Below are 21,408 nucleotides of genomic sequence, written 5' to 3' on the forward strand. Positions count from 1 at the left end.
GGAAACAGGTCCCTCAGGTGTCAGACTCAGAAACACAGCTGTGCTTCTTTTCTAGTCCGGGCCAATAACAGTGCCATTGTGTGATTTCACATCCTCTCCCCATCCTCATATTTATTTTAAAATCAAAGTGAATTAAAAATAAGTTCAAAAATAAATAAATAAAAATATGCTTCCTTTTTTTTTGTAAAAATTTCTCAAACACTTCTGAAACCACTGAAAATGTTCTAAATTGTTGCAAAACGAGATTTGACTATGTGCCTCAAAAAGGCTTCCCTGGTGGTGCAGTGGTTAAGAATCTGCCTGTCAAAAAAAAGAAAACCGCAGGATAAGGACTGAAAAAAAAAAAAAAAAAAGAATCTGCCTGTCAATGCAGAGGACAAGGGTTCGATCCCTGGTCCGGGAAGATCCTAAGTGCCCCAGAGCAACTAAGCCCATGAACCACAGCTACCGAGCCCACGTGCCACAACTACTGAAGCCCACTCTCCTAGAGGCTGTGCTCCACAACAAGAGAAGCCACCACAATGAGGAGCCCATGCATCACAGTGAAGAGTAGCCCCCGCTCGCCACAACTAGAGAAAGCCTGCGAGCAGCAACAAAGATCCAATGCAGCCAATTAATTAATTAATTTTAAAAAAATGAAGACTGTCCCACCCTCACATTTCCAGAATTCTCTTTACCCCTGTTTCTAATCCTCACACAGAAATCCCAGCTGACTACAACGTGATCTTCCTTGGGGAGCAAAAGAAAAAGCTTCTCTGCTTTTCACCCAAGAGCACAGCTGAAATTCAAGGGGCTGATGTGTCAGGAAGGCTGAAAAAAAGCCAACCTTCTCTGATGCACAGCAGATCTCCAAGCCTCAGGATTACATTTCCATCATTACAGCTTCCACGAATACTTCTGGGGAAATACTTTCATCATCTTTCTCCAAATCATTGGTTTTCTCCAGCAATAGCTACGTATTTCTATATTCCTTATATTTACTAATCCCCCGTTTTAAAAATGCCTAAAGCATTGCACACACCCCATCATCACAGAAAGTTTTATCAGACAGCACTGTTCCAACTGTTGCTTTAGATGTGTACCTAAACTTTTTTCACATATAGTGTTGCCATTGTTTTTCAGTTCTAGGTATCTCAGAATTTTTCTATTTTTCTTCTTACCATGTTATTGGTATATGTTGTTTATTTTCTAGGCATAGGTTTGTTTTAGATACCCTGTTCTTACTAATTTCTAACCATTTTTCCATAGTAGTCAGAGCACAAGTTTTATATGATATTTGTTCCTTGGAACCTATTGAGGTTTCTCTTATGACCTAATACGTATTCAGTTTGTATATATTCTGTGTGTGCTTGGGGAAAGTGTGTACTCTCTGCTGGGTAACAACTTCTTAGTATGTGTCTAAATTAGGCTGAATAATGGCTCCTAAAGATATCCATGTCCTAATCCTCAGAACCTGTGAAATATTATTTTACATGAAAAAAAAAAGGGACTTTGCAGATGTGATTAAGTTAAGGACCTGGAAATGGGGAGTTTATCCTGGATTATCCAGGTGGGCCCTGGATGCAATCACAAGTGTCCTTATTAGAGGGAGGTCTGAGTACAGAATAGGAGAAAGCAGTGATGATGAAAGCAGAGATTGTAGTGATGCTGCCACAAGCCAAGGAATGCCAGCAGCCCCAGAAAGAAGCTGGAGGAGAGAGGAAACTGAATCTCCCCTGGAGTTTCCAGAAGGAACGGGTTAAACACATCTTGACTTCAGCCTCCTAAGATGCATTTTGTATATGCTTGTTTGTTTGTTTGTTTGTTTTTCAATTTATTTATTTACTGGCTGCATTGGGTCTTTGTTGCTGCACACAGGCTTTCTCTAGTTGCGGCGAGTGGGGGCTACTCTTCATTGTGGTGTGTGGACTCCTCATTGTGGTGGCTTCTCTTGTTGGAGAGCACGGGCTCTAGGCATGCAGGCTTTAGTAGCTGTGGTGCATGGGCTCAATAGTTGTGGCTCACAGGCTCTAGAACACAGGCTCAATAGTTGTGGTGCGTGGGCTTAGTTGCTCCGTGGCATGTGGGATCTTCCTGGAGCAGGGATCGAACCCACGTCCCCTGCATTAGCAGGCAGCTTCTTAACTGCTGCACCACCTAGGAAGTCCCTCCTAAGACTCATTTTGGATTTCTGAACTCCAGAACTGTAACAGGATTCATTTGTGTTGTTTTATACCACTAGGTTTGTAATAATTTTACAGCATCTAATAGTTCGTTTCTTACTTGCATTATTCTGATCTATATCTTTCTTACTTTTAGTCTGCTTGTTTTTTTCTAATCAGTTTCTAAGGTAATAATATTAAAACCTCTAACTCTATGTGTTGATTTATATATTTCTCCCCCCATACTATCAGTTGCTTTTTATACTTTGAGGGTATTTTGTTAAGCACACATCTATTCATTATGATTATATCTTCTTGCTCTATTTATTCCTTTTGTCAGAATACGACATCCCTCTTTTTTCCTTAATATGTTTTCTTGCTTTTAATACTATTTTGTTGAATATTAAAACTGTCTCCTATGTTAAAAGTTTGGCTACCTTCGCTAGAACAAATCTGAGGTAGTATCTGTTTCTTTACTCCTCTTCCTTCCAATTGAAACTCATACATACATACATATATACACATACAAACCACAAATAGATACAGAAATAAATGTATATACATGTACCTGTATGTGTGTATATATGTATATGTTTATAATAACCCATATGTATACATGAGTTAGTATAAATACAAATATTTCTTAGCTCTGCCACTGAGAAGATCTAGAAATAGTGACACCCCTGTGGCAATGAGCACACCTGGTTCCAGCACCTGGTTTCTAAGTAGTATTCTCCAATAAAAGGAAACAGGGATCTTTAGAGGAGTGATTGAGGCCAAGAAAATACCAGATGAGCCCAGAGCACCTTAAGGTGCCAGAAAGTAAGGAAGTACTGAAAAGGATGGTGGTGTGTTAAAAAGAACACAAAAGTCAACTTGGAAGAGCTCTCAATGGCTAAAGCTGGAATAAATTAACCAATAAAATGATGATGATGTTGGATTATTATCTAAAAATTAAAATTAAGATCATGCTAATATAAATAACTGAATAAATAAATAGAAGAGGGGGAACTCTTTCTTATAGAAGAATACAAATTAATAAAGATAGAAATGAGGAAAATAGAAACTTGCTATTGGGGCTTCCCTGGTGGCACAGTGGGTAAGAATCTGCCTGCCAGTGCAGGGAACACAGGTTCGATCCCTGGTCTGGGACGATCCCACATGCCATGGAGCAACTAAGCCCATGTGCCACAACTACTGAGCCTGCGCTCTAGAGCCTTCGAGCTACAACTGATGAACCCATGCTTCACAACTACTGAAGCCTGGGCTCCTAGAGCCCATGCTCTGCAACAAGAGAAGCCCCTGCTTGCCACAACTACAGAAAGCTTGCGCACAGCAACGAAGACCCAACACAGCCAATAAATATAAATAAATAAATAAATTAATTAATTAATTAAATAAACTTATTAAAAAAAGAAATTTGCTATTAGAATACCACATGGATTAAGGAGAATTACTACTGAATAAAGGATTATAATTTCCCAAAGGACAGAATTATCCACCACAACATTTACATTTTGCCAAGGCAGTATATTTTGTTTACTGTATCAGTCAGGGTCTAAACAGGCAACAGATGATGCACTCAAAATGTGATAATAAAGGGACTGAGTGAGGGACCATGTACAGAGATGGGGGCAGGTTTAACAAGGGGAAGGCAAAGCATCCTGACCCATGGATCTGAAAGGTTAATGGGAGGATGCCCCGGGCCAGAGACAGCTGGAGCCCTGGAAGCAGGATTGCCTGACAGCAGCTGTGCTTGTAGACAAATGAACCCTCAGCCAATGCTGTAGTGATGCAGGCAGGGGACAGGGAAGATAAATACCAACCTCTCACTCTCCTACCCTCTGATCTCCTGCTAGTGCCTCCCATTGGCCAAACCCAAGGCCAACAAGAAGCCCAAAGGCAGGCAGACCACAGAGGCCAGCTTTTTGGGATACACGACAGGTCAAGAAGCACAGAGAATGGTTCTGGGAGGACAGATGGAGAATGTTTACATAGATAAGGAAAAAAAAGCATGGATTTTAATTTCATTAAGATGTGTATGGGTTGAGCTGTGTCCCCCAAAAAAGATAGGTTGAAGTCCCACCCCACCCCAGTACCTCAGAATGTAACCTTGGGAAATAGGGTCATTGCAGATGTAATTGGTTAAGATGTGGTCATAGTGAAGTAAGGTGGTCCCTTAATCCAATACGACTGGTATCTCTAAAAGAAAAAGGAGAAGAGACACAGAGACAGACGCACAGGGAGAATGTCACGTGACCATGGAAGCAGAGATGGGAGTGATGTATCCACAAGTCGAGGAACAACAAATATTGATGGTAAACACCAGAAGCTAGAATAGCCAAGGAAGCGTTCTCCCCAAAAAGCTTCAGAGGAACCATGTCCCTGCCAATGCCTTGATTTTGGACTTCTAGCCTCCAGAACTGTGAGCCAGTACATTTCTGTTGTATTTAAGGCACCCAGTTGGTAGGACTTTGTGACAGCAGCCCTAGGAAACACAGAGTGTGTTTACATGAATCAGGAAGGAAATCATGATTTTTAATTTCTGTCACATAGAAAACTTTTTATCTAGTGAAACCCACAATTTTCCTGATAGTCTTTATATTTCAGCCTTGGGACAGCAGCATTTGAAAAAATAAACAATTTCAAAGACTTCAAGGATGTATTTTGAAAGCATATTTTCATCTAGGTTTTGCGTGTACATCATCAGTGAGAATTAACATTCACATTAATCTCTGTTAGAGAATCCTTTGCTTCAGAGAGCAAATTATACTTCACATTCTTCATTTACTCGTGCAGGAAATAGACTGAAAAACACATCTAAAACATCAACAACTAAGATCAGGATAGAACGCCTTTTTATGTTTACTCACAATAACTAGAAAAATTTAAATTTTAAAACAATTTCTCACAAAGTAACTATTACTATGTCACAGTTATCCTCACTCTTTATTTGATGAGATGTTACTTTCACTATCCCAAGCATCTTATCTTATGATATCTGGTAGCATAGCTGGAGAGAGGACTGGGCAGAGGAAGCCAACCACTGGCTGCATCTGCTACCTACCGGAAGTAATCAGGGAGTAACACACTATAGATCTAGAGCAGAACCAAATCTGCTTTTGAGATTTCTCAGTAGATCGCCACCTGCTGGTTGGAAGACCACATCTCTGTATGAACTCCTTTGTCTTATGCGGATGAACAATAAAACAAGTCTCTCTTGGCATTCATTTTTACAGGTGGAAAATATAGGTTTAGGGCTACTTCTGTTCAGGGACCATTCCGGGAGGGGTTCTCTGTCACAGATCAATGAGTTAAGGTCCGTTGTTAAATAATCTTAATGAATAAGATTATATCTAAATCTCTCATCTGTAAATACACCATCCTTCAATTGTTGTGATACATAGGAAAATCGAGGAGTCATGATGCATGTGGATTTTCAGATGCTTAAGAAATGGTTCAGACTGACTGTGCTCTGAGTGTAAGTTCACTGAGGTCGCCTTGTCGGGGACAGCTGTGAGTTTGTCCAGGTTCTCCCCCTCCTTTACCTTGGGGGTTCCCAGTTCCCCTGCCTTTGGGAACAGGCTGGTTAGCCTGCTTTTCTAAGACCACTTTCATATCACCTTTAAGAGTCGAGCTCACAACACAATAACAGAAGCCCTCTTGCTTTTTTCCAGTCTTGATATCCTTGGCTTTCTCTTCTTTTACCTGAATTAACTGTACCAGAATTCATTCTGTAACCAGAAGCATATTAGGGGGGTCTTCAGGCCCCTCAAGCAGCCTGAAGTTTGCTCACAGAGACTGTAAGTGGATGCAACCAGCATCTATTAGATTTCCTCTCACATTACTGAATTTCAAAGCCCACTCCTCTACTGCCTTTGTAAAGCTGTCTCCCCTGCACATTGGAAGGTCATTGTGTCAGTTTTCAAAACCATCAGTTATAATGTTTTGGGCAGCAAGAGAAAGACAACTCAAGACAGAACAGTTGCAGCAAAAGAAGAAATTTGTTGGCTCACATAGGATAGTGCAGAACTGGCTTTGGACAAGGTCACACACAGGGAATACACAGACACACTCCTCTCTCCGGCCATTTGCAACCACCACTTGAAAGCTCTCAAGTCATTTCCATAAAGAAAGAACTCAAAATCTTACCCTTTTAGGTACTTAGTAGTAATGTGCCCTTTTCTAAACTTGTCTCATGAATTCAGGATCTAAATATACCTTGCGTCTGAAAATTTCTCATGGAGCACTTCGTTGGTTTAGATCTTGGCCGGCATCTTACTCCTGTTAGGGTAATTTATCTTTGCTCACACATTAACAGACTTAGCTTCACATGTTACCCGTGTGACCAAGGCTATAAAGAATTCTGTATACCTGAAACTAATGTTATTAAGAGGGGAAAGAACAATATAATCAAAGCAAGGCTAGCAACTCCCAGCTTTATTCTCATCCATGCTAAGAAATTGTACTAAAGATACCCCCAAAAAGCTGAATAGACTCCATAGCAGAGAATGTGAATGAGGCAATAGCTATTCATTTTGCTCCCTGACCCCAAAATATCCCCAAAATAATTTTAAATAAGTATTTTAAGTTTTAAATATATGTGTACATACGCATGTGTGTATATACACATATCTCTACATTTTTACGTGCAGTCATAGAGAAAATTATGGAATATGTAGAACCAGAACATGTCAGACATAGAATAAGTCACCAGAGTTCTCTTAAACTGTTCCCATTCCTTTGGATGTTATGTTGCTTAAGATGTTAACAGGATCACTCAAAATAATGCTATAGATACTTCCCACCCTAATACAGTAGCAACTTAATTATTTCTGTGATGTTGCTGTGTAATTTATAAAAGCACTTTTGCTTCTTAGAGCTGTCCACTTCCTTAAATATTAGATATTTCTAGTAATTTTTAAAATTATTTATAACATATTTAATGTTACATAATCTAGGAAAACAGATATTCAAAACATCTATAATTTTACCACCCTACAACTAATATAATTTCTTGTTGTTTTATTTGAATAATTTCTCCCATATCATAGAGAATATACAATATTGTAATCCTATTTTTTCGCTTATTACAGCACATATTTCATACTGCTACAAAGTCTTGACATCATTGTTTTCAGTGACTACTGGTTACATGTTATATAGCTATTTTCTGCTTTTTGCTATACTAAATATAATGGGAGGAGAATTTTCATGAATACCACCTTTTCTCTATATTTTAGATTACTCCGTCAAGATGTTAGTACAAAGAGTGTAAATATTTTCATGGTTCTTGAAGCTGTCAGATCTCCAGAAAGTGAATTTTATTTCTTTTTAACAGTAGTCAGTGGACTCATTGGATAAGACAGAGGCACTAAAGGGAGGATGGCAGAACAAGATTCTGTCACCCAATAATGCTTTTTTCTTAATGTGACTCAAATTCTAGGTTTTGAAAATATTTTCATTTTATTAAATATAATAAGATGTATTATGTGTTTTTAATTTATTTTTTATTGAAGTATAGTTGATTTACAATATTGTGTTAATTATTGCTGTACAGCAAAGTGATTCAGTTATATACATATACATTCTTTTTTTTTACTCTTTTCCGTTATGGTTTATCATAGGATGTTTTCTTTTTTTCAAATATTTATTTATTTACTGGCTGCATTGGGTCTTTGTTGCTGCATGCGGGCTTTCTCTAGTTGCAGTGAGTGGGGGCTACTCTTCGTTGTGGTGCGCAGGCTTCTGATTGGGATGGCTTCTCTCGTTGTGGAACATGGGCTCTAGGCGTGCGGGCTTCAGTAGTTGTGGCACATGGGCTCAATAGTTGTGGCTCACAGGCTCTAGAGCACAGGCTCAGTAGTTGTGGCACACAAGTTTAGTTGTGCCACAGCATGTGGGATCTTCCTGGACCAGGGATCAAACCCATGTCCCCTGCACTGGCAGGCGGACTCCCAACCACTGCACCACCAGGGAAGTCCCTGTCATGGGTGTTGAATATAGTTCTTTGTGCTATACAGTAGGACCTTGTTGTTTATCCATTCTATATATAAAAGCTTGCATCTGCTAACACCAAACTCCCATTCCATCCTTCCCCAATCCCCTCCCCCCGGCAACCACCAGTCTATTCTCTGTGTCCGTGTTCCTATTTGTTTCGTAGATAGGTTCATTTGTGTCATATTTTTAGACTCTGCATATAAGTGATATCATATGGTATTTGTCTTCATCTTTCTGACTTACTTCACTTAGTTTGATAATCTCTAGGTCCATCCATGTTGTTAATGGAATGATTTTTTTCTTTTTTAGGGCCGGGTAGTATACCATTGTGAGTGTGTGTGTGTGTGTGTGTGTGTGTGTGTGTGTGTGTGTATACCACATCTTCTTTATCCATTCCTCTGTCAGAGGACATTTAGGTTGTTTTCATGTCTTGGCTATTGTGAATAGTGCTGCTCTGAACATAGGGGTGCATGTATCTTTTTGAATTATAGTTTTGTCTGGATAAATGCCCAGGAGTGGGATTGCTGGATCATATGGTAGTTCTGTTTTTAGTTTTCTGAGGAACCTCCATACTGTTTTCCACAGTGGCTCCAGCAGGTTACATTCCCACTAACAGTGTAGGAGGTTTCCCTTTTCTCCACATCGTCTCCAGCATTTGTTATTTGTTGACTTTTTAATGATGGCCATTCTGATTGGTGTGAGGTGGTGCCTCATGGTGATTTTGATTTGTATTTCTCTAATAATTAGCCATGTTGAGCATATATTCATGTCCCTATTGGCCATCTGTATGTCTTCTTTGGAGAAATGTCTATTTAGGTCTTCTGCCCACTTTTCAATTGGATTGTCTGCTTTTTGTTGTTGTTGAGTTGTATGAGCTGTTTGTATATCTTGGAATTAAGCCCCTGTCGGTTGCGTTGGTTGCAAATATTTTCTCCCAGTCTGTAGGTTGTCTTTTTGTTTTGTTCATGGTTTCCTTTGCTGTGCTAAAGCTTGTAAGTTTGATTAGGTCCCATTTGTTTATTTTTTTTTAATTTCTATTGCCTTGGGAGACTGATATTAGGTGTTTTTTTTAAACAGGCTAGCAAAACTAGACCACAGTTGACCTGCTCAGATTACTCTTGTTGACATATTTTAATAAAAGTAATACAGGTGTTCAGTTAGAAAATCCAAACTGCATTTTAAAAACATACACAGGGATGAGCATGTGTTGATTTTGGTTTTGTTTTGTAACAAAAGAGGAAGTAAAGTGTCTGGGTTCAAAGGCAAGAAGATTGGTAGAGTTGATGAGGAAAATCCACGCTGTTCTCTTGAGATCATTTTATCAACTGGAATCAAGGTCGTCCACTGAGAGGGAGGACCAGTGAGGAGGTGCTGGAATTTCAGGAAAGGACAGAAGATGTGAAGCAGTCTTCTCCGAAGAGAGAAGAGTGCACTGACTGGTGGAATGCGTCAGGGCTACCAGGTGTGCCGAGGACTCCCTGCGGTTGACAGTCATGCGGTTGACCTGAAACAGTCCCCACAGTTGGGAACTTCTCTGCAGCCACATTCAGTTGCTCAGGTGCAGGGGCAGAGCCCGCCAGAGAGAGATTTCATCAGGGTCTTCCAGAAGCACACTGGGCAAAGCATCGATTATAACCTTGCTAAGCTTGGGGAGAAGGGAAGTAAAGACACGGGGCAGAGGTGATGGATTTAAATCAAGTAATGAGCTACATCCAGATGCCTGCTAAATGATGAAACCACGTGATGCTTGCCTTTAGTTCCTCCTGGGTCCCCATCCCCACCTCCCTTCGTGTGTTCCTCTCCTCCTTCTCTCCGTGTAGGCCCTACACAGAGCTTGTATCAACTAACACACAGCAATGCATTTGCTGAAAAAAGTCAAGGGCTATTTACGGTTTAGTCAGACACTTGCTTTTTTAGCCAATAAAACCTTCTAGACACAAAGGTCTCAGATCTCTAAGGGTGAAACTTGAAACCACTAGTAGTGAGGAACAAATTTGGGGCAGAATACCTAGCACAAATTAATATGTTTATTAAATGAATCAAAATATATAAAGATGCCAGTGCCGGAACAGGGTCCAGACTGGTGAGTCTTGCTGGACATAAGTGCTGGGAAGGTCAGTGGGTCCTTAGAGGTGCTGCTTGAAGTTTCTGCAAAGCCGTCTTGAACTTGGACTAGTATCTCTTCATTGGTTATATGATAAAAATTCTGGGGGAATAAAGCTTTTTTTACATATTCTTCTCCCCCTTTTTGCCCCAGGCACCAATATAGTGTTAGGTAATCTTTGAGAAAATATTTACAAAATGACGGAGCCTATGGTCAGTGGACCAGCCAGACAAGCTGACACCAACATCAGAGGAAGGGCAGAGGGATGGGAAGCCCGTGAATCAATGTGTGTCCATCTCTCAGAGCGATGGTCCCCCCACAGCCTCTGAATCTGTTTTAGAGCCACAATGGCTTTCCCAAACAGCTCAGCCCAGAAAAGCTGCCACGGGGTAGCACTCAAATAGAAAGGCCTTGCACTGTTTCCCCTGGAATCTGGGCTGCAGCCAACTTCCGCAGCAGACAACTCATTATGATCAAAGAGTGAGGAAACCTGTTTCCTGGCCTCCTGCATCTGGGAAGGAGGAAGCACTCCCCCCCGACCCTGTCCCCTCGCCCCCCACCAGAGGAGTACATGGTGCGAGGTCCGCTGGCTGCACACGTAGACCCTGCCTGGCCTGCGTGCTGCCTGCTTTGTGGAGATATTGTGCTGCTGGGTCCATCCAGCGAAAGGCTCAGAGGACTCGGGGAATGGTCCCCAGGAGGGATCTGGTCCTCACCTGGTACAGGGAGCGGGAACTCCATAATCTTAGTGCCTTACTCATTGTGCCCATAAATAAGACTGAAAGGACCTAGTCCCAAATATAAACAGTTATCTTTGCCTGATGGGGTTACCAGTGATATTACCAGTGATAGCTAATACCTTATTTTTGCTTATATTGATTTTCTAAGTTTTCTACAGTGAATATGTATTGGTTTTAAAAGGGGGTACAGGTGGGAAATGTTCTTTAAATGTCTCCCACTGCATGCATTAGGGAACATTATTAGCTCAGCTGATCCTCACACAACAATTTCCTAAGATACAGAGGCCCACAGCACCACCCTCATTTTGCAGATGGAGAAACTGAGGCCTGAACTACATCATTTTGCGTTGGGTTATAGTTATCCCAAGTGGATTGATACCATAGGCAAGCCCCCTTTGTGATACTTGGCCCTGGCTGGTGTGGCCACCCACTCCCCTGAAGCCCTCTCACACACTCCACCCCCGTGTCCTGCTGAAGAATGCTGCTCATCGTTCATTCAATGGCTACTGGACCAGAGAAGGCAGACGCCTTTATTCTGAGATTCAGAATCTGTACCCAAGTCAGCAAGAAGCAGCGGGGTGGCCTGCTCCTTCCTGCTATGGCCTCTCTTTGAAGGGAGGAATCTTAGAGACTAAAAGCGGTTAACTAGTTTGCCCAGGATCACACAGCTCGCAAGTGGCACAGGTGTTATGTAAACCTAACATTCTGATTATAGAGCTCTCGCACTTGACTGCTCAATGATAGCCCCTCCGTAACATAGTCAAGTTTCATTCAAAACAGTATGGGTGAGGAACTCTCAGCTGGCCTACCACCAGAGCTGGGGGGACCTCTTGGCTCTCGCCCTGCGCTGGCCGATGTGAGTCAGAAGCACTGGAGATGAGAAGACAGCCAGGATGAATGAGAGATGGGTTACATCTGAAAGGATTAATCAAGTACATTGAGGATAGTGGGAGCCAGGCTTCCCACTGTTGGAGAGGACGTACAGACCTGCAAAAGGAAGACTAGAATAACTCACGTGATGTTGGATTGTAATTGCAGGCATTGGCATGAACACAGGCTTTCCAAAATACATAGATATAATGTATGTATGTGTATATATAGCTCTATCCACAAAGAGGACATGGAATTGATGACGCCCTGGTAGCATCAAGCACCTTTTTTTAATAAATTTATTCATTCATTTATGTATTGGCTGTGTTGGGTCTTCATTGCTGCACATGGGCTTTGTCTAGTTGCAGTGAGTGGGGGCTATTCTTCTTTGTGGTGCGCGGGCTCCTCATTGCCGTGGCTTCTCTTGTTACGGAGCATGGGCTCTAGGCACATGGGCTTCAGTAGTTGTGGCACATGGGCTCAATAGTTGTGGCTCAACGGCTTAGTTACTCTGAGGCATGTGGGATCTTTCTGGAGCAGGGATCAAACCCGTGTCCCCTGCATTGGCAGGCGGATTCTTAACCACTGTGCCACCTAGGAAGTCCCACATCAAGCTCTTTTAATGCCTAAATCTTGATTTCTAAGTACCATTCTCAGCTAAAAATAACTAGGGCTTGTTGCAGAAATGGATGACTCTGAGGCTGGGGCATCAAAAGTATTAGACATGCTTGGATTTCTTGTGTGAGGAATAAGGAAGTTCTCCAGGAATGATGGAGACTGTCAAAAGTCACAGGAGCTTGAAAAGGCTCTCACTGGCCAAGTCTGGGCCAGCTTAAGAATCATGGTAAATAATACCAGTAATGGATGATAACTCACTCAGTAAAACAGGAGTCCATGAATCCATACTGACATAGACAAATAAGAAGGGAAAGCTCTACCTTATGTAGTAGGATGCCAGTGAATATGTGCAGAAGGGATGGTAGCATTTATAATTACTTATCCACCATCTTCATAAAAATTGGGTCAGGTAAGAAGCATCTGTGGATACCAGAATTAATGGATACAGGTTTAATGAGGGATTAGATGTTTACAGTCAAACCATCTCACCACAAAATACTTATGAACATTGTAATGAATGCTTATCAATACCTATTAATATCCTATCACAAAGTACATATTAACTTTACTGTGGAAACTAACACAACATTTTAAATCAACTATACGCCAAAAAAATAAAAAAATAAAAAACTTTACTGTGGAGAAACCCGACAGACACCAACCATCTTAACCAAATGATAAAAATCAACATCGCCAATAATAGGTTAAGTCAATATCACGTACCTGCTGATAATAGGTACTGAGAACACAGAGTCATTTCTGTGATATTCGTGTAATATATCTGAATGTAATCATGACAAAGCATCAGACAACCCCAAATTGAGGGACAGTCTTCAAAGTAACTGGCTTGAACTCTTCAGAAATGTCAAGATCACAGAAGATAAGAGGAGACTATATAACTGGTTCCAGATTGACGGCAACTAAAGAGACACGCCAACTTCAAACAATGCGTGATTCTGGATGTATAAAGGAAATCATTGGGCCAATCAGTGAAATTTGAGTGGGGACCTTCGAACAGAAGATTGTACAATATCAGTGTCAATTCCTGATTTGGCTGGGTGTCCTATGGCTGTGTAGGGACTGTTCTTGTTTTAAAGACATATACACTGAAGTATTTCGTGCTAATGGAGCATCGTACCTTTTGCAACTTAATTCCAAAGGGTTGAGGAAAAAAATAGTATGTGTATCTGTAGAGAGAGAGGTGGAAAATATGGTGGAGTTACCCTTTATATAGGACTTCTGTGTACTATTTTTTGTAATGAAACTTTGTCATACATTCATTTATTTATTTGGTTGCACTGGGTCTTAGTTGCAGCAGGCAGGCTCCTTAGTTGCAGCTCACTGGCTCATTAGTTGCAGCACGTGGACTCCTTAGTTGTGGCTTGAAGGATCCTTAGTTGTGGCTTGAGGGATCCTTAGTTGTGGCATGCGAATTCTTAGTTGCAGCATGCATGTGGGATGTAGTTCCCTGACCAGGAGTCAAACCCTGGCGCCTGCATTGGGAGCTCGGAGTCTTAACCACTGCGCCACCAGGGAAGTCCGTGTACTACTCGTGAAACTGAAATTTTTCTGTTTAAAATTATTTCAAAGTAAGACCTACCCCCAAAAGTATATTATGATACTAAGTCCCTGTGAAAATATTAAATCCTCAATTCATCATTCTTACAGCTGGGGGAAATTCCATCTGAGTTAATTGCAGTGATTAATGAAAGCATTTAAGTGGCCATTTAAAAAATACTATTTACTCATAGAAGGCCTGTGGGAAGACATTCTGGAACCTTTCTGAAGCATTGAAAGTGTTGAAGTATGTGGGCCGAGCGATGGGATTCAGAATGTCCTGCTTGAGCAGTGGAGGAGCTGAGGGTGCGGGGCGTGGAGACTAATATCACCCTGTTTGGTCCTGAAGGATGGCTGGTTAGCCAAAGATGGGTAAGATTCCTCAGAGGAGGAACAACCTAAGACAGGCACAGCCGCAGAGGGGCCACCAGGGGTGGTGCATAGAACCTTCCTTATATCACCGTGTTTGGCCCTGGAGGATGACTGGTTAGCCAGAGACGGGTAAGATTCCTCAAGGGAGGAACAACCTAAGACAGGCACAGTCGCAGAGGGGCCAACCCGGGTGGGGCACAGACCCCCAATATCTGAGAGAGGTCTCCTACCCCCAGGGCTGTTTTGCTCTCCACCCCCAGCTCAAATCCACACCTGCTCAACTCAGACCCAGGAAGTAAACAAAGATAATTGCCTCAGTCATGTGAGGCCTTTGATTGTTTATGAGTGTAACCTGAGAATGTTAGCCCACGAACTCAATAAAAGCAGCCTGGGATGAGTCAGCGGGGCTCTTGATCCGAGAGGTCTTGAGCCCCCCGGTCCCACTTTTCTCTTCAGTCTGTGTCTGTGTCTTCTTCAAGCTTGCGGCACCCGTCACTCACCTCGAGTTGCCGAGCTGGTCTCGGCAAAGGCCTAGGTTTAAAATTAAGGTGTAAGTAGGCTTTTAACCAAAGCATATTCATAGATAATCATTTATTTTCTCAAGCACTGTTATCACATATTTTCCCCTCCCTCCAGAAGAGAGAGATATAATTTACAGTTTGTTCCAATAGGTATAGTTTAGTTGGTGCTACTATGCAAATAGGAAAAGAATGTCAACCCTTAACAATTCTAACAATTTAAACAAATGAAAAGCAACTCTTCAAAACAGAACAATAGGTTATCACATTATGGTATAGTGTCTTTTTTGCCTAATTGAAAAAGGAAGACAGATGGGAAATTTACTAATAGTCAAACTTGTTCAAATCAAGCACAACTCAAAGTGTTTCATTCGAGATTGCTGAGTTTCAAAAGTTTTTATAGGCTTTCTAGAGACATGCTGATGAGTACATTTTCTAGGCGTTTCCAGAGAACTGGTAGATGTGGCTGCAATAAAAAGATCCATGAACACACTCATACTTTTTTGGAGGACAAGGCAGTTGACCTATATTCACCTGCATCCTACAAGATGCAGCAGCATCATGGGGGGGTGTAGAATTAAGGATGCTCCAGAAATGGGTCACCCCAAATGAAAGAGCCCACTACTGATCATAGGCACATTCTGGAATACGTTACATTCATTTTTTTTGTCAAATTCCAACCACTTTAGGTCACTTTTATTTGACGATTTTTTGCCATCCCTTTAAGAACTCAAAGGCGTGTGAATAATTCTACTTCCCTAAGATTAAAGTCCAAGTTTCCAAATCATCAAACTCTCTCACCCCTGAATTTCTCAGCCTGAAAGTCCAGAAGTCAGGTGACCTGAATACATTTTCTGGCCTTGGTAAACAAGTTGCTAAATGTCTCCTCACTTCCTCATCTCTAAAATGTCTTCATGTGCAGTGCTGTGACAGTAAATGAAATCGTTGAGTGCAATTCAGATTCAGCTAATATCTACTGAGGTGTCCACCCTGAGCTAGGCACTCTGTTACATATTTTACCTGTATTTTTCCATTTAATCCTCACAACGATGCAATTAAGTAGACATTAGTGCATTCTAAGTTAAAAGACAGAAGGCCAGAAAAGTTGAAGGACTTTTCTCAGGTAGTACAGCCAGGCAAAGGCAAAGCTAGAATTCAAATTCCAGTTCAGTGCTCTTTCCATCTTATTATTTCTATCTCTGTATAGTCAAGATGCTGTTACAGTAATAAGATTCTCCAATAGAATGAAATTTGGGAGAACCACCAATAAACTGTGTTAGAGAAAGTAAAGGAAACTGCAAAGGTCATTTGCAAAGTCTGAGTCTGAACCAAGCTTTTGAGCACCTACAGCCCAAGGTCAAGGTGCTGTGACGCCGAACTTTCCAGGGAGGCAAAAACATATAAATATAATCTGAAAAGGAGAAAACTCTGGATTTCTTTTTTGAAAGAAACAAGAAACTTATTCATTTAGGATTCAGGAAGAATAGAGTTACAGGAGAAGTAAATGCCTGGCTGTCAGTGGAAGACTCAGAAATGAGGAGAAATGAATTCCTGGGCCAGACGCACACATTCTTAGATAATATCAAGCAGGGGAGCAAGTTTACCACCTGCTAGAAATTGTACGTCCCAGGATCCCTCAGAATGTATTTATAGCTGCTCCATCACGAAGGCGCCAACATTTGATCTGTTCTTTCCAAAATAGGTTTTAAAAAATTCAAAAGGAAAAAGGCAAGAGCCCTGTAAACAACATCCTCTGCAGCTGATTGTAAGACAGGGCAGTGGGCTGCAAAGTCTGAACAGACTTTCAGTCTGATGAGAGAGAAGGGCTCGAGGGGCTGTGGAGGGGGGTGGGGGGCTGCAGAAAGGAGGAACAGCTGCTCCTTCTTTCGGCTTCTTGGCTCCCATGACCTGAAGAGGAGGAACCACCACTGACCCACCTGTTTGGAAGGAAGACAGCCCGGTGAGCACTGGTTTCCTGAGTGGGTGTTTAATGCTTACCAGGCGCTTGCTCCTGAAGGCATGCAGCCAAAAAAGAAAGAAACAAGGCAGCATGAGTCCTAATTTTCTGAGGCGCCCAGGTGCTTTCCGACACCTTTCTAAAAGAAAGAAGTTCTGTCTGTGGGAGACTAGTCTATGGACGGTAGAGGTTCATCAAAGAAGGCCCGAGTCTTAATTCAGGATCAATAAACCCTAGATTAGAGTCACCACAGAACAGCAGTGCTGCAATCTCTCATCTAAGACTCAGAAATCCAAAAAAGCTCTGAAAATACCAAGTTCTTTTTTTGTAACGCGTTTGACAAGCAAAACCTGGCCTGATTTCTTCTGATGACAAAACCTGACCTGGATGTATGGGAGGGCACGGCCACAAGCCCGGAGAAGATTATGAAATATTTAATATACACATCATACTGTCTTTCCAGCATCTGAAAAGTTATGAATTCCAAGAATACCTAGCTCCAAATATTTTGGTGATGGATCATGGGCCTGTATTATATATCTTTATGAGTTCTTTTTGCTTTCTTCTTTTGTTCTAAATGTGGGTTAATCCATGGGTTACACAGTATAATCGACTAGGTGTCTTCAGAAGCAGGGATACCTTCACAGAAAATGCACCACTTGCCAGACTGTGTATGTTGGCTTGCAGGGTCCACCAGCAAACTTTGGAAGAGCCGAATGCACAGGCTGAGCTTCCCACACTGAGGAACTACCACCGCAGGGAGGCAGGTGTCAGAATGATGTGCAGAGAACTTACGGCAGCCTCACGGGGAAATCACCTAAGCTTAAAAAAATACTGCCTTAAAACTGATCCGCTTCACTGACAGTTAACAACCTCCCTCTCTCAACAATCACCCTTAAATTTTTAATTTATCAGTCTCACACGTTAAAAATTTAATTTAAATCCTGGTGAGCCTTAGGAATTCAGCACCAGATGTGCTCACGCAATCCCAGATTCTCAAAAGTTTTTGTCAGTGGAAAGCACACCAAACACAAACAAACAAACTTCATCCTACGTACTGCTCGTTCCCTTTTCTACTTCTCTTTTGGGGGAACTGTTTTTCTTTCAAACACACTGTGAGCAAATGGGCACCTGACAATCATTTCTTCTGGGTGAGACTCAGAGGATAAAAACTCAGATATCAGCTTAGGAAAGACTCTTAAGAAGAGCGGCTCAGACCCACAAATAGGGCCTCTGGATCACCAAATGCTCTGCTATTTTTTGGGGGGATCTGATAATCAAATTTTTCTTGTCCTATATGGCAAGGTAACTTGTTCTAAAGTTAACACTCTTTAGTAGAATGTAGATTACTATAAACATCTATACTCAAATAACCACAACTTTTAAGTTGTGCTCTATCTAGCCTCTCATCTGTATTTAGGAACCACATTAAAGGATCATCTGCTTGAAATTTTTGAAATCTAGAGTAGATCAGGAATAATGTCTGCCCTAGACAACCACTGTTTAGATGAGAGTCTTTAGCCCAGAGTTCTGTCACTCTTTGAAGTTGGAATGTCTGACTTCTAGCTTGTGTGCTTATGGATTTGGGGTTAAAAACACGTCCCAAAAATACATGCACGCACTCACATGCACACACGAGAGAGAGGAAGCCATGTAAAATGCAAATAAAATAGAAAAAACAGTAGCTACTTCTCATCAAACAAAAAAGAAGGGAAGACATAACTGCCTACATTTACAATGGAAGCAAATCGCAAGGAGGGAGAAGAGGTATTTAGGGTCTGATAACCAGGAATTATAACTAAGATTCATGGGAAGGAAAATGTATGCTGTGTGGCAGAGATGGCTTGTGGCCACAAACTCTTTCTGTCTTCCTACTTAATTAAAAAAAAAAAAATCCTGATTTTATTTGGGCAGCAATGAACTCAACTGAAAGACGTTGTTTCCCAGACTCCCTTGCAGCAAGGTTCGGCATGTGATCGAGTTCTGGTCAATGCCATATAAGCAGAGTGTTGAATGGGACGTGGTACTTGGGGGTTGTGGGGGAGGGGGAAGGATGGGGAAATGAGAAGGGGAAGGGAAAAGCTCTAAGTTGGCTCAGCTTAGAAACAGGTCTTTTATGCCATCTCCCTTCTGGAACCAGGAGTTCCAGCAGCCAGCTTGGACCATGGGTTAAGAATGGGACCCACCACTAAGAAATGAGGCAAAAAGTTAAGAGCTGAGTCCTTATAATGAGTTTGTGGAATTGCCATATTTACTCTGGACTGGCTACTTCTGGACTTCATTTATGTGAGAGAATTAATTCTTCTGCCTTCGTTGTTTGTTGTTTTGTTGTTCTTATATTCAGCTCTCTCTATTGAAAACCTAACCTATTGAGTCAGGCAGAAGGAAACAGACCAAACTCAGAACCCGTGACTTAGGCCCTTGCTACTCAAAGTGTGGTCCCTGGAAGAACAGCCTGGGCATCATTTGGGGACTTGATAGAAATGCAGTCTCAGGACTTCCCTGGTGGCCCAGTGGGTAAGGCTCCACGCCCCCAGTTCAGGGGGTCTTGGTTCGATCCCTGGTCAGGGAACTAAATTATCCATGCCGCAGCTAAAAAGATCCCACATGGCATAATGGAGATTCCCTGTGCTGCAATTAAGACCCCACCAAGCCTAAATAAATAATTTTTTTAAATGTGGGGTATCAGGCCGCACCCAGCCCTACTGAGTCAGAAGCTACATTTTAACAAGATCCCCGGGTAATCTGTATACACACGCAGAGAATTTTAAGTAGCACTGCCTGAGAGTAAATTCCCTTTGAAAAATGAGACTAAACGTCATGGATTTGAATGACCTGCTGGGCAGTGTTCTCATTACCTAGATTTATATCCTGAAAAAAAAAAGACACAGAAATATGATCTGATTTTGAGATCAGACATCACACATATTATTTTCAAATGACAAGTTTCTCAGTAGGTTCAAAATGGACGAAAGAAAAACAAACATAAAGGTTGTAAAAAGCCTAAATTTGGGCTTTTTAAAAATATAATTCAGGGACTTCCTAGGTGGCACAGTGGTAAAGAATCCACCTGCCAATGCAGGGGACACGGGTTCGAGCCCTGCCCTGGGAAGATTCCACATGCCACGGAGCAACTAAGCCTGTGCACCACAACTATTAAAAAAAAAAAAAAATATATATATATATATATATATATATATATATAATTCATACTAAAGTAGGATGTTTTACACATAATGACCAAGCTGCCAAAATCCAGAAACAGTAATCCTCTAGGCTATTTATTACATCACAGTTTTTTTAGTCTCATATTTAAGTTACTTACCACTAATTCTTTGACAAGTGCAGTTGTATCCCAACTGTCCAGCTGAAAATGTGTGGCGTTTAAAAGTGAAATTTATATTTTTGATGTATACTTTCAGTCTGGAAATTTTCTCCTCCACTCCCTAAAAGAACTCCTAGTAAGTAAATGCAATTTTTTTTAATTTTATTGAAGTATAGTTGATTTATAATGTTAATTTCTTCTGTATAGCAAAGTGACTTAGTTATATATATATATATATTCTTTTTCATATTCTTTTCCATTATGGTTTATCACAGGACATTGGATATAGTTCCCTGTGCTCTACAGTAGGACCTTGTTGTTTATCCATTCTATGTATACTATTTTGCCTCTGCTAATCCCAAACTCCCAATCCATGCCTCCCCACTCCCCCTCGGCAACCACAAATCTGTTCTCTATGTCTGTGAGTCTGTTTCTGTTTTGTAGATAAGTTCATTTGTGCATATTTTAGATTCCATATATAAGTGATACCATCTAGTATTTGTCTTTCTCTGGCTGACTTACTTTACTTAGTATGATACTCTCTAGGTCCATTCATGTTGCTGCAGATGGCATTACTTCATTCTTTTTTATGGCTGATAATAACCACTAGTTTGTTCTTTGTATCTGTGAGTCTGTTTCTTTTTTGTTATATTCACTAGTTTGTTTTATTTCTTAGATTCCACATATAAGTGACAGTATACAGTATTTGTCTTTGAGTTATTTCACTGAACATAACACCCTCTAGTTCCATCCATGTGGTTGCTAATGGCAAAAATGTCCTTTTTTATGGCTGAATAGCATTCCATTGTGTGTGTGTGTGTGTGTGTGTGTGTGTGTGTGTGTGTATTTCTTTATCCATTCATCTGTTGATGATGTTGATGGACATTTAGGTTGTTTCCATGTCTTGGCTATTGTGAATAGTGCTGCTATGAATGTAGGGGTGCATGTATTTTTTCAAATTATAGTTTTGTCTGGGTATATGACCAGGAGAGAGATATACCCAGGAGTGGGGTTGCTGGATCATATGGCAACTCTAAGCAAATGCTTAAACAAACAAGATGTTTCGAATCGATTGACTTTAGTTAATTTTCAAATAATTTTTCTACAGCAGTATTTAAGCTATAATTTACATACAATAAAATGCCCAGATCGTAATTGTGCTCCTGGATGAACTGGACAGTCAAGTTCAGCCATGTAACCATCACC

Source organism: Hippopotamus amphibius, chromosome 4, assembly GCF_030028045.1.
Source record: "Hippopotamus amphibius kiboko isolate mHipAmp2 chromosome 4, mHipAmp2.hap2, whole genome shotgun sequence".
Lineage (NCBI taxonomy): Eukaryota > Metazoa > Chordata > Mammalia > Artiodactyla > Hippopotamidae > Hippopotamus > Hippopotamus amphibius.